This window comes from Pan troglodytes, chromosome 16 (assembly GCF_028858775.2).
Source record: "Pan troglodytes isolate AG18354 chromosome 16, NHGRI_mPanTro3-v2.0_pri, whole genome shotgun sequence".
NCBI classification, from domain to species: Eukaryota; Metazoa; Chordata; class Mammalia; order Primates; family Hominidae; genus Pan; species Pan troglodytes.
The window spans coordinates 74,071,187-74,083,535 of NC_072414.2; the positions used below are offsets into that span (position 1 = coordinate 74,071,187).

A 12,349-nucleotide genomic window follows, 5' to 3' on the forward strand; every position below is an offset into this window, starting at 1 on the left:
CCTCTCTGTGCCTAATGACTTTTTACACATGTGGCTGCTAAGCCAGCCCCTGTCCTGGCCTGGATGCGGTTGTCAGCATCATGGCAGCGCTCAGGCCCACCAAGGTATTTTCTAGATCCTAGCTCTGTCTTTCTGTATCTCATCCATCCAGCCCTCAGGGAATCTGTGAACTCTGTCCGCTGACAGTCAAAGAGCACCTCGTTCTCTGCAATGAGTTATTTTAAAAGTTCCCCCAACTTTCAACTCCCAAGCAAAGAGGAGCCTGCCCTCCCAGGCTCATGTTGCTACTGTTCCCGAGACTGTGTGTTGCTGGGGTCAACTGCTGGTACCTGTCAGCTTGGTCTCCCTGCTCTGGGCCCGCCTCACTCAATAAAGCTGGCTCCGGCAATCTTTTCCCATAGGGGCTGCAGCTGAGTGCTCTCCACCAACCCAGCAATCAACATCCTCACGACTCTTTCCAGGCCTTTCTTCCCTTTTCCATCCCAAAAATGAAAAGCCCTAATGGATCTTCTGGAAATTTTTTGGCTAGAGAGCTCTGCTTCCCACTTGTCCCCTGCAGAAAAAAAAAAAAAAAAAAAAGCAACCCCATTAACCTTTGGGGTCAAATTGTCAGTAAGGAAAGCTCAGGCATTAGAAATACAGTGCTAGTCTCCTCCTGGCTGCAATATGTGATATCTAATATGTATCACATAGGCCGGGCACGGTGGCCACACCTGTAATCCCAGCACTTTGGGAGGCTGAGGCAGGAGGATCACTTGAGGTCAGGAGTTCAAGATCAGCCCGGGCAAAATGGTGAAACCCTGTCTTACTAAAAATACAAAAAAAATTAGCCAGGTGTGGTGGCAGGTGCCTGTAATCCCAGCTAATGGGGAGGCTGACACAGGAGAATCGCTTGAACCTGGGAGGTGGAGGCTGCAGTGTGCCTAGATGGCACCACTGCACTCCAGCCCAGGCTACAGAGCAAGACTCTGTCTCGGAAAAAAAAAAAAAAAAAATATATATATATATATATATATATATATGTGTGTGTGTGTGTTTGTGTGTGTGTGTGTGTGTGATGGATATGTAGTAATATCAGATATAATATGTAGCATATAATGTATAATACGTAACATATAACATGTAACTGTGTGTGTGTGTGTGTGCATCCGAGGAACTGGCATATACTAGGTTCTCAACAAATGTAACAAGAGTTATTTTTTAATTCAATCGAATATACTATACCACTTTTCTTTACAATAAAATTTTTCTACAACAAGAGAAATTCCAGCTCCCTGTCAGATCTATTATTATGCACTTTACTCATTGTGAGGAGTTCTTAAGTTCTAATGAGGTAAGGAAGTTCTACTTTAGTGAAAGAATGAAACTTCCTTACTGTTCACTAACCTACATCTCAATTACCTCCCAACATGTTTGCAGCAAGTACCCTGTCGATGGTAGGCAAGAGGAAGGTGTGACCCACAAAGATCAAGGAATCTAAGCCGGCCAAGGTTTGCTTTTTTATAGCTCAACCTTCCCAACATTTAAAAGGAAGGCAAGTGGGGTCTAACCCATAGCCCACGCTGTTGGTCCTGCTCTTTGTTAGAGAATCAGTCTCACGTCCTCAATACCCTCTGTACTTTTCCAAAACCACCACCACCTGAATATATTTTTTTAGAACTTTTCTAACATTGAGCAATGGGGACACTGGGTATTGTCAGTTTTCTTAGATTTCAAAGGAAACTTTCAAGACATTCTCACAAGCGAAAAAGGGGAGGACGTGGAGGAGGTCAATGTGATTTCAATTCCATGGTTAGAAAAATTACGAAAGAGATAAGAACATAAAGGATACAGTTCTGACCATGGAGTGTCCTTCAGTCCTAATGATGGCGATGGAGGGTGGCATGGGAGTGGAATTGTCCATGGAAACACAGAGATTCTCAAGAGCATGGAGTAAGGGGCGGTGCCAGGACATCCAATCCAAGTTGCAATCTATAAGCCCGAAGCCTCGAGTCCCCTTTCCTTCAGTACCCAGATGTTCACAGGGATGTAATAGGAATGATTCCATAATCCATGCTGGGAATACTAGGGGAAAATGCCCCAACTTCTTTGAAAACCCAAGGAGTGTCAGTCAGCAGGAACGGGTGCCAAAGAGTTGAAGAGAAAGATCCCCTACCCACCTGCCATTCTTCACTTGGGAAGGCCGATCCTGCCAGGAAGGAAGGGAAAGGACCCAGCCGAGTCCTTCTCCTGATCTTGACTCAAAAAATAAATGGAGGTTGGGCACAGAGGCTCACGCCTGTAATCCCAGCACTTTGGGAGGCTGAGGCAGGCAGATCACCTGAGGTCAGGAATTCGAGACCAGCCTGGCTGTCTCTCCTAAAAATACAAAAATTAGCCGGGTGTGATGGTACAAGTCAAAAAAAAAAAAAAAGAAAAAAAAGAAATGGGATCCTGGAATCCTGAGTGGGGAGCAAATCTTAAGCTCACGTTGCCTCCAAATTGGTGCTTTGCAATCTGCTTTTGTAGCACGCATCATTGAGAACATCTCCCTATGTCCGTAAATGTACGTCTACAACATGATTTTTAATTGTATGAATGTGCCATATTTTATTTAATCATTCCGCTAATACCAGACACAGATTTCCTCCTAATTTTTCACTATGATATATAGTGCTGCCAAAAGTCTGACAAAAATATCTTTGCCCCTTTGTCTGATTAATTCCTTAAGAAAAACTACAAATGGAATTACTAGATAGGCACATTGATAAGACTACATTTAAAAGACCGTATTGCTAAATTTCCCTCCAGAAAAGGCGTAGCGTCTTACAATTGCATCAGTGACATAGGAGAATGCCTGTTCTCCTCACATTCACTGAATGGGACTTGCCATTTAAGATAAAAATGCTTGCCCAAGTTTTTCAAAGTGTATATGCATATGTCCTTTGATATACGAACTGCTCTTTTGGGAAAGTACCCTAAGGAAACATTCATATGAGTTTACAAAGATATATGAACAAAGGCATGTAATGCAACAGTGTGGTGAATAACTAGCCAGTTTCTGCTATAGAGTCCCTTTGGCTACTGGCTAAGACATATCCCGTCTAAATCCTGTTACCTTGTCTCTATCAAGGATAGCACTAGTTTTCCCACTTCTTCATATTAGTATCGTTAGTGTCATTATTATTAGTATGTAGATCTTAATTCTTTTCCTCACCCTCCATATTCAGATACCAAATAGCAATGTTTTCATTGAAATACCATTGGTATGCTTTGCACAGCCCTGCATTCCTGGGCGGCCACCCTCACAGCCTTTGACCCCAGGCTCCCTTATTCAATCAATCAGACATATCACTGGCAAATCAATCTTTCTTTCTTTCTTTTTTTTTTTTTTTTCAGACGGAGTCTCGCTCTTTCACCCAGGCTGGACTGCAGTGACGCTATCTCGGCTCACTGCAAGCTCCGCCTCCCGGGTTCACGCCATTCTCCTGCCTCAGCCTCCCAAGTAGCTGGGACTACAGGTGCCTGTCACTGCGCCCAGCTAATTTTTTTTTTTTTTTTTTGTATTTTTAGTAGAGACGGGGTTTCACTGTGTTAGCCAGGATGGTCTCGATCTCCTGACCTCGTGATCCGCCCACCTCAGCCTCCCAAAGTACTGGGATTGCAGGCGTAAGCCACCATGCCCAGCCCAGAAATTTATTTCTTACAGTTCTAAAGGCTGGAAAGTCCAAGACCAAGACACCAGCAGATTCAGTGTCTGGTGAGAGCCCACTCTCTGATTCACAGAAGGCTTCTTACTGTGTTGAAAAGGCAAGTGAGCTTTCTTGGGCCTCTTTGATAAGGGCACTAATCCTATTTGTGAGGGTGGAGTCCTCGTGACCTAATTATTTCCCAAAGGCCCTACCTCTTAATACCATCACGTTGGGGTTTAGGATGTCAGCATATGAAATTTTGGGATGTGGGGCGGGGGGGTGGGGGGTCCCAGACAGCAGTCTGGCAGAGGGTAGAATATGAAGGGACTTTTACACCACGTTCAGGGGGGGTGTCAACTTTATCCCCCAAAATGAGGAGCAGCTTAAGCAAGGGAATGATATAAAGTAGTCCTCCCTTATCTGTGGTTTCAGTTACCCATGGTTCGCTGAGGTCCAACAATATTCAGTGAAAAATTCCATAAATAAACAACTTATACGTTTCGAATTGCATGCCGTTCTTAGTAGTGTGATGAAATCTCACGCCACCCAGCTCCATCCTGCCCGGGATGTGAATCATCCTTTTGTCCATCGTATTCCTGCTGTAGACATGACTCAACCCACCCATCACTTAGCAGCCGTCTGGGTTATCAGATTGACTGTCATAGTGGCACAGTGCTTGTGTTCAAGCAACCCTTATTTTACTTCCCGATGGCCCCAAAGTGCAAGAGTAGCGACGCTGGTGATTCCGACATGCCAGAAAGAGGCTGCAAAGTGCTTCCTGTAAGCGAAAAGCTGAAAGTTCTCAATGTAATAAGGAAAGAAAAAGAAATCATATGCTGAGGTTGCTAAGATCTATGGTAAGAATGAATCTTCTGTTTGTGAAATCGTGGACAGTGTATTGTGTTACTTGTTCTGTTTTGGTGTTAGTTGTTGTTGTTACTCTCTTACTGTGCCTAATTTATAAATTAAACTTTATCCTAGGTAGGTTTGTATGTATAGGAAAAAACATGGTGTACGTAGGGTTCAGGACATCCACTGGGGGGTCTTGGAATGTATCCTCTGTGGATAAGGGAAGACTATTGTACTATTTTATTTCTCATTTGAGAAGACCACTCTGGCTACAGAGTGGACACTGTGGTTCAGTAAAGAACGTGGCCATGCCCTGCACCATGATAATGCTGGCCTACATCCAGGCAGAGGCAAGGTGATGGGAAAAGTGGATGGATTGGAGCACACTCTCACCACCGTGACCCCTGGAGTTTTTTGTGTTGAGAGGGATTCCAGGAACCAGTGTGTGGCTGGAGGGTGGCCAGTGGGGGAATTTCCACCTGCCGCCTCTACCTTCCCCTTCTCCCTTTAACCCGGGTGGCTCTACTTTGATATGTTCTGTGTGTTAGGGTACCACGCAAGTTTCTGTTTGAGAAGGAAAAGCCTATTTCTAAAAATAAGTTTGGAAAAACTATTGGTCTGGGGGAATATTCAGGAGATAGACTAGAAAGGACTTGGTGATTGTGGATGAGCAAGGGAGGGGAGGTGGGAAGAATGACAGGGGAGGAAGGGGTGCCATTCATTGAGTGGGGAAATGCTATAAGAGGATCCAGAATGGTGGGGTCGGGAGGGTGATGTGGAGTCAGTTCCAGACTTTTGCTCTGCGGGACCTCCAGTCCTCCAGTAAGTGTTGGAGTACACTGCCTGCTGGGCAAGGGGACCAGAGTGGGGAGAGGCCGTGGGGGGTGCTGGGGCAGGAGGATCTTGCGTGCCAGGGGGATGTGTAGTGGTAAGCTCCCTCCAGGGCCTCCTGAAGAACTCACATTTGGCCCCCAGGAGGAGTGGCCCTTGGACTCTGGCTACCAGAGGCATCCCAGCCAACTGGGAAACTTCAACAGCTTCAGGTGGGTGAGAGAATGTAGTCTCCTTTCCTCTACTACCTCTACCCTCTGTCCTGACCTTGACCACTCAGAGGCAGAGGTGAGCAGAGGAGGAGGGTAAAAGCAGAACATGCCATCTCCTTCCCCTCCCACCTCCTTCCAGCCTAGGCCAGGCAAAGACCAGGGCAAGGAGATGAGCTCTCCGTTAGATTGGAAATAAACACTGAAATCTAGACCAGATGTTTTCATACTAACAGGTACTCAGGGAGTTTTGAAATCTTCCAAGATGCCATCGAGGAACTGAAAAGTGCTGTCCAGCTGCAGTGAGGGCTTTTTAAAGGCAGTTCCATGTCTACACCCCACTGAGTTCAGACTGTCCAATGAACCACTGACATTGTTACACCTGCGTATTGTGGACAACTTGAGAAAACACTTGTCTGCAGGAAGATGAAATTAAAATCAAGTGTGATCCTACCACCGAAAGATAAGTGTTACTGATATTTTTTGTTAATAACATTCCAGTTTTTTATGTAGTTTTGGGCTAGCTTATTATTTTCATGTGATTTCAAACTTGGAGAAAGTTTCCAAGATGAGTCCAAGGAGCTCTCATATGCTCCTCACCCAGATCCACTAACTGGCCACATTTTGTCCCATTTGCTTTATTATTCCTTCTACCCCTCTCTCTCTAAAGTATTATTATATGTTAAATATATCTTAATATAATTATAGTTATGTTAAATATATCTTAATATAGTTACAAATAATTATGTTAAATATATCTTAATATAATTATGTTAAATGATGTTATGAATATTAAAAATTATAATTTAAATAATATTCTAATATAGGCAGACATTTAGTTTCTGAACCATTTGGGACCATGCTGAAAACATCATTTTCCTTTACACCATTTTCCTTCAGTGCCAGAGGGGACCAGAGCAGTGAGAGGTTGTGGGGGGATCCTGGGCCAGGAGCATCCCCATTTCCTGGAATAAGATAGTTCTCTTAAATAACTACAGTACCAACATAGAAATCAGGAAATTTAGCATTGACACTATTAACTAATGCACAGCCCATAAACAAATCATATCAATTGTTCCAATAATTTGTGTTTGTTTGTTTGTTTTGTTTTTTTAGACGGAGTTTCACTCTTGCTGCCCAGGCTGGAGTGCAATGACTCAATCTCAGCTCACTGCAACTTCCACCTCCCAGGTTCAAGTGATTCTCCTGCCTCAGCCTCCCGAGTAGCTGGGATTACAGGCATATGCCACCACGCCTGGCTAATCTTGTATTTTTAGTAGAAACAGGGTTTCTCCATGTTGGGCAGGCTGGTCTCAACCTCCTGACCTCAGGTGATCCGCCCTCCTCGGCCTCCCAAAGTGCTGGGATTACAAGTGTGAACCACCGCGCCAGGCCCCAGTAATGTTCTTTATAGCAATTTTATTTCCTGGCTGAGCATCCAGGCCAGCATCCCCCATTGCATTGACTTTTCAGGTCTCTTTAGTCTCCCTTAATCTGGAATTGTTCCTCAGTCTTTATCTTCCATGACCTTAGCATTTTTAGAGAATATAGTCCAGTTATTTTACAAGATGCCCCTCAACTGGGGGTTGTCTGACATTTCCTCATTATTAGATCCAGGTGTTGCATTTCGGGAATACAAAATCCTCAGAAGTCATGTTGTTTTCTCAGCATATCATAGCAGGATGCAGATGAAGTGGGCCTGCCCCACCATGGGTGGTGTTAATGTTCACCACTTGGTTAAGGACAGAATTTTTTTTTTTTTTTTTTTTTTAGACAGGGTCTCGTTCTGTCGCCCAGGCTGGAGTGAAGTGGTGCAATCATGGCTCACTGCAGCCTCAAACTCCTGGGCTCAAGCAATCCTCCTGCCTCAGCCTCTTGAGTAGCTGGGACCACAGGCATGTGCCACCACACCTGGCTAATTTTTTTTGTGTGTGTAAAGACGGGGTTTCCCTGTATTGCCCAGGCTGGTCTTGAACTCCTGGGCTCAAGTGATCCTCCCACCTAAGCCTCCCGAAGTGCTGGGATTACCAGCATAAGCCACTGTACTCGGCTGAAGGACAGATATTTTTAAAGAAAATTCAGATCGCACTGAATATGCTGTTTTATTAACTCCTTTTTCACTTACACTATTATAAAAATTTGGCAGGTTCTAAATATTCTTATAAAGCATCATTTTTTCCTTCTTTTTTGAGACAGAGTGTCTCCCAGGCTAGAGTGAAGATTTCAGCTCACTGCAGCCTGGACCTCCTGGGCTCAAGCGAACCTTCTGGCCTCAGGCCCCCTGAGTAGCTGGGACTACAGACGTATGCCACCATGCCCTGCTAATTTTTTGTATAGATAGGGTTTCACCATGTTACTCAGGCTGTAGCATCATTTTAATAGCTGTATAATTTCCATGATGCACACTGTGTTTACTAATTATAACTCCTATTGTTTTGTCAAACTTCAACATTTTGTCAAGTTTTGCTACCATTAACAATGTCGCACAGAACATTTTTATAGATAATTCTTTATGTCCATCAGAGATTATTTCCTAAGGGTAAATTCCTAGAACTGGAATTGGTAGTTAAAGGTTACGCTTTTTTTTTTTTTTTTTTTTTTTGAGATGAGTCTCGCCCTGTTGCCCAGGCTGGAGTGCAGTGGCACGATCTCAGCTTACTGCAGCCTCCACCTCACGGGTTCAAGCAATTCTTCTGCTGGGACTACAGGTGCCTGCCACCACGCCCAGTTAATTTTTGTATTTTTAGTAGAGATGGGGTTTCACCGTATTGGCCAGGTTGGTCTCAAACTCCCGACTTCATGATCCGCCCACCTGGGCCTCCCAAAGTGCTGGGATTACAGGCGTGAGCCACAGCACCTGGCCCTGGTTATGCTTATTTTTAAGGCTAAAAAGTGCCATTAGTAGGGCCCTGCCTCAAAAGCATTTTTCAAATTTCCGCTCCCCATCTTAGTGTGTGCAAGGGCCCATTTTGCCATCTGCCTCCCTCCAACATAGGGTTTGGTCATTTTCCAAAATCTTTTGTTGCTTTAATTTGTGTTTCTTTAATTAGAAAATTTGACTTTTTTTTTCCATATATTTTGAGCCATTTATGTAACTCCTTTTCTTGAGTTTCCTATTTATATCCTTCGCTTATCTTTCTGTTGAGTTTTCCTCTTTTGTTAAAACATATGTAGATTTCATGGTTACTACTGTATGAAAACTTTGTAAATTCAGCTGTGAGTTCTTTGCTGACTGAAGAGTTCTGTGCTTTTTGTTTTATTTTGTTTTAATTTCCAAATAGCATTTCCTTTACTGGATTTGTAATTAATTTTTCAAGTTATGTCTTCTAGAAAAAGAGCAGGACCTGGAAGCAGGAGAGTTGAAAGGTCAAGAGCACACGCTTTGGGGTCAGGCAGACCTGCTGCTGAATCCTGGCTTTGCTGGCGGACTTTGGTAGGGGCGGGGGGCCCACATCACTGGGTCTCCGTTTTCTCATCTGTAAAGTAGGAGATAATAGTAGGGTCCTGGTGAAGACTAAATGAGACACTGTGTGCAAAGGGCCTGCTGCACGGCCCTTAGTCAGCGTTGCTTGCGATGGTTGTTTCGTTATTGTCACTCAGTCGCCTGAGGGGAACATTCAGAGAGACTTATCGGCAGGACGTGTACAAAGAGGACAGAAGAGCAGATGCAGCCTCCAAGAATGAGCTGCTGAGGACGAGAGGTGGGTTTCTCAGGGAAGCTTGAGGGTGAGTCAGGTCCGTGGCTTGTTGTGCGGTGTCTAACATTGGCATGCTGCAATGATCCTTCTAGACGGTTAGTCACAGAACTGACACTGCTCTCAACCCTGCTAGGCTTGAAGTTAGGGTGTCTGAGTGGATACTCAGTTGTCATTTTGATGGGTTCACTTTCTACGCTGCACAGATGACATTGTCCTTTGGCGACATTCAACAGCTTCTTGAGGTTCCTAGACGTAGATCTGCAGCTGTGGACTTGGAGTTTTAACCTAAGTCAATGAGCACTTATGGGCCTCTAAGTGGGGAATGAACTTGGAAAACACTGAACCTAGTGTGCAGCACATAGTAGGTACTCATCTGCAAGCTACCTCCCTTTCTCCCTCCCTCTCTCCCTCCTCGCCCTCTTCGTCAGGGATGCAGCTGATGACCTGAAAGAGCGTGAGCCAATGTCTGTCCAAGCTCTGGTCCTGCTTCGTGCCTGCCCTGTGATACTGGGCAAGTTGCTCATCCCTGGACTTCTCCTTTCTCCTCCATAAAACACGGCTTTGGGAGCAACTTGCTCTCCAAGGGCCATTCGAACTCTAACATTATAATTTTATCATACGGGATTTGGCATAATTGGTTATCTCTGAACACTTACACTTTTTTTTTTTTTTGAGATGGATTCTTGCTCTGTTGCCCAGGCTGGAGTGCAGTGGCGCAATCTCAGCTCACTGCAAGCCCCACCTCCCGGGTTCACGCCATTCTCCTGCCTCAGCTTCCCGAGTAGCTGGGACTACAGGCGCCCTCCACCAGGCCCAGCTAATTTTTTTTTGTATTTTTAGTAGAGACAGGGTTTCACCATGTTAGCCAGGATGGTCTTGATCTCCTGACCTCGTGATCCGCCCACCTCGGCCTCCCAAAGTGCTGGAACACTTACACTTTTAAGGTATTAGTACACATACGCGAAGCAAAACAAGAGGCAGGAGGTGCAAACAGCCCCAGGAACAAATGCTCCAGGGTGTTTAGGAGAAACCCCGCACCTTGAACCTCTCTTCTCACCCAACCTGCTTTCCAGATCTTCCTTCCCTCCTGGCTAAACACCCTGTAGAAGCACTAATGTGTCCATGTGCCTCTGGAAGCCAGGCTTTCCCTGGAAGCACAGCTGTAGTAGCTAACTACTCATAAGAACCTAACTATGCTGATGTTGATGGAAAGGGCTGAAGTCTTTGAAGCCTCATGGTGGAAATTTAAAGAAAATAATGTGAGAGCGTCACAGACAACTGCACATTCACCACCACAAATGGTGCCATCCCAGAGACAAATATGTAATAGTTCAGAACTTGGGAAAATGGCCCAGGATCGAGCCATGCTAAGAATGGGAGCAATTTGGCTGATACATGGCTGCCCTGTGCTCCAGCAGGGGGAAAAAAAAGGTTCTAATTACCCAGCCGCAATCCTGTATTTAGATGTAAAAGGGAGGAAATAGCTGAGCTCTGTTCTAGTCACAGACATGCCAAACGGGTCAAGAGAAAAGCCTTCTGCCCAGACCACTGCTGAGCCCACGGCTGGCCTGGGCCCAGGCTACCCAGCCGATGAGCTTCAGATGGACCTCCAGAAGGCCACAGCGGCCCCACTTTATCCTCTGCCTATTTTGCCAGGACATTGGCCTCAGACAATTTCCTCCTCAAAGTTTCTTCACTCTCTTTGGTGTTCTGTTTCATGCAAATCTGTTGGGGATGGGAGGAATTAAGGACAGGGAGATCAAATGACAACCCCTGCCTCCTCAGTGATTAAAAAAAATCAGAGCTCATCCATATGGCAGCGGCATTTCTGACCTGGTCCAGCATTCCTCCCTCACCCTGTGCTTTCTGAAACTCTCATGCATCTTCCGAATGTCACCTGCTGCCATGAGGTCAGCATGGACGAGGGTCAGCGTGGATCTCCGGTTCTACTAGGCTGCCAAAGTAGCAGAGACAAGCTTCAATCTGAAGATATTTACGACCTGACAAATACCCCATCTCAAGAACTTACAGAAACCTCAGCATGGACAGCCTGGAGTGAAAGGATGCTTACTTCCTAGGAAGGGCATTTCTGCTTGGGAAATGCTCAGCTGTGCCTCAGTTTCCCTTAGTCTTCCTCTGAGCTGCAGGTAATTGAGACTGAGAGGCTTTCCACACTTCCCAGAAGGGGCAGACTTGATGGTGCTTCCTATCTCCACGCAAGAGCAACTGTTGCAGATCCTCACCTCCGACAGTGCTGATGGAAACACCCACACCTGCTCGCAGCGGGTCTGGGCTTTCCTAGTCAATCATTTTACTTTCAGGGTGTAGAGGTAGGAGAATGAAACAGATTGCACAGCACTGGTGAAAAGAAAAGGAGAAATTCAGGGAGGAGGAATGAGGGATCCTCTTTCTTGTGTGTGGGTGTTAGCTTGCCTCCCAACCACACTGACACTTGCTGTGCCATTGATTTGACTTTTCTCCTATCTTAACAATAACGAATCATTAAAAAATCAGTTTATCAAAATATAAAATGGAAATATATGTGCTTGTGGTATTTTCCCCTTCCCACAGCCTAGCAAAGCAAATCCCATCTCTGGTCACTGTCCCCCTGCCCTTCCTTCCTTGGGAGCTCCTGGGTCTGCCATCTTGGTTCCTGAGCTTCTTCTCTTCTGACAAAACATGATTCTGCTCGGGTTCATGTTATCCTCCTGCCTCAGCCTCCCGAGTAGCTGGGACTACAGGCGCCCGCCACCAGGCCTGGCTAATTTTTTTGTATTTTTAGTAGAGACGGGATTTCACCGTGTTAGCCAGGATGGTCTGGATCTCCTGACCTCGTGATCCGCCCACCTTGGCCTCCCAAAGTGCTGAGATTACAGGCATGAGCCACCACGCCTGGCCAAGCTGATTTATTAAATACTCAATTGCATTTAGAAAGGAGCAGGAAAATTGTTTATAGGGGAAAAAGAAGAGATTGAGAGTGGGAGTGGGAAGAGAAGGGAGGGAGTGACAGGCCAACCGGAGTTGGGTTCAGAGAGAGTTTCTCTTTTGTGCTGAGGTGAGAAATTGAGAACGAAAGAGAGGCACTGTTTTT

General features: G+C 45.4%; 2 long non-coding RNA genes across 2 annotated transcripts; both read left to right on the forward strand.

The window, feature by feature from the left end:
* The first annotated feature begins 1,321 nt into the window (after nt 1-1,321).
* Nucleotides 1,322-6,019, forward strand: LOC104002402 (uncharacterized). The gene is made up of 5 exons (XR_010151467.1): nt 1,322-1,490; nt 3,689-3,789; nt 4,104-4,528; nt 5,496-5,563; nt 5,797-6,019. It is a non-coding gene; the product is annotated as an uncharacterized LOC104002402 (long non-coding RNA).
* Nucleotides 6,020-8,162: 2,143 nt separating this feature from the next.
* LOC134808468 (uncharacterized) lies at nt 8,163-11,778 on the forward strand. The gene is made up of 3 exons (XR_010151466.1): nt 8,163-8,993; nt 9,161-9,261; nt 10,332-11,778. It is a non-coding gene; the product is annotated as an uncharacterized LOC134808468 (long non-coding RNA).
* The last annotated feature ends 571 nt before the right edge of the window (nt 11,779-12,349 follow it).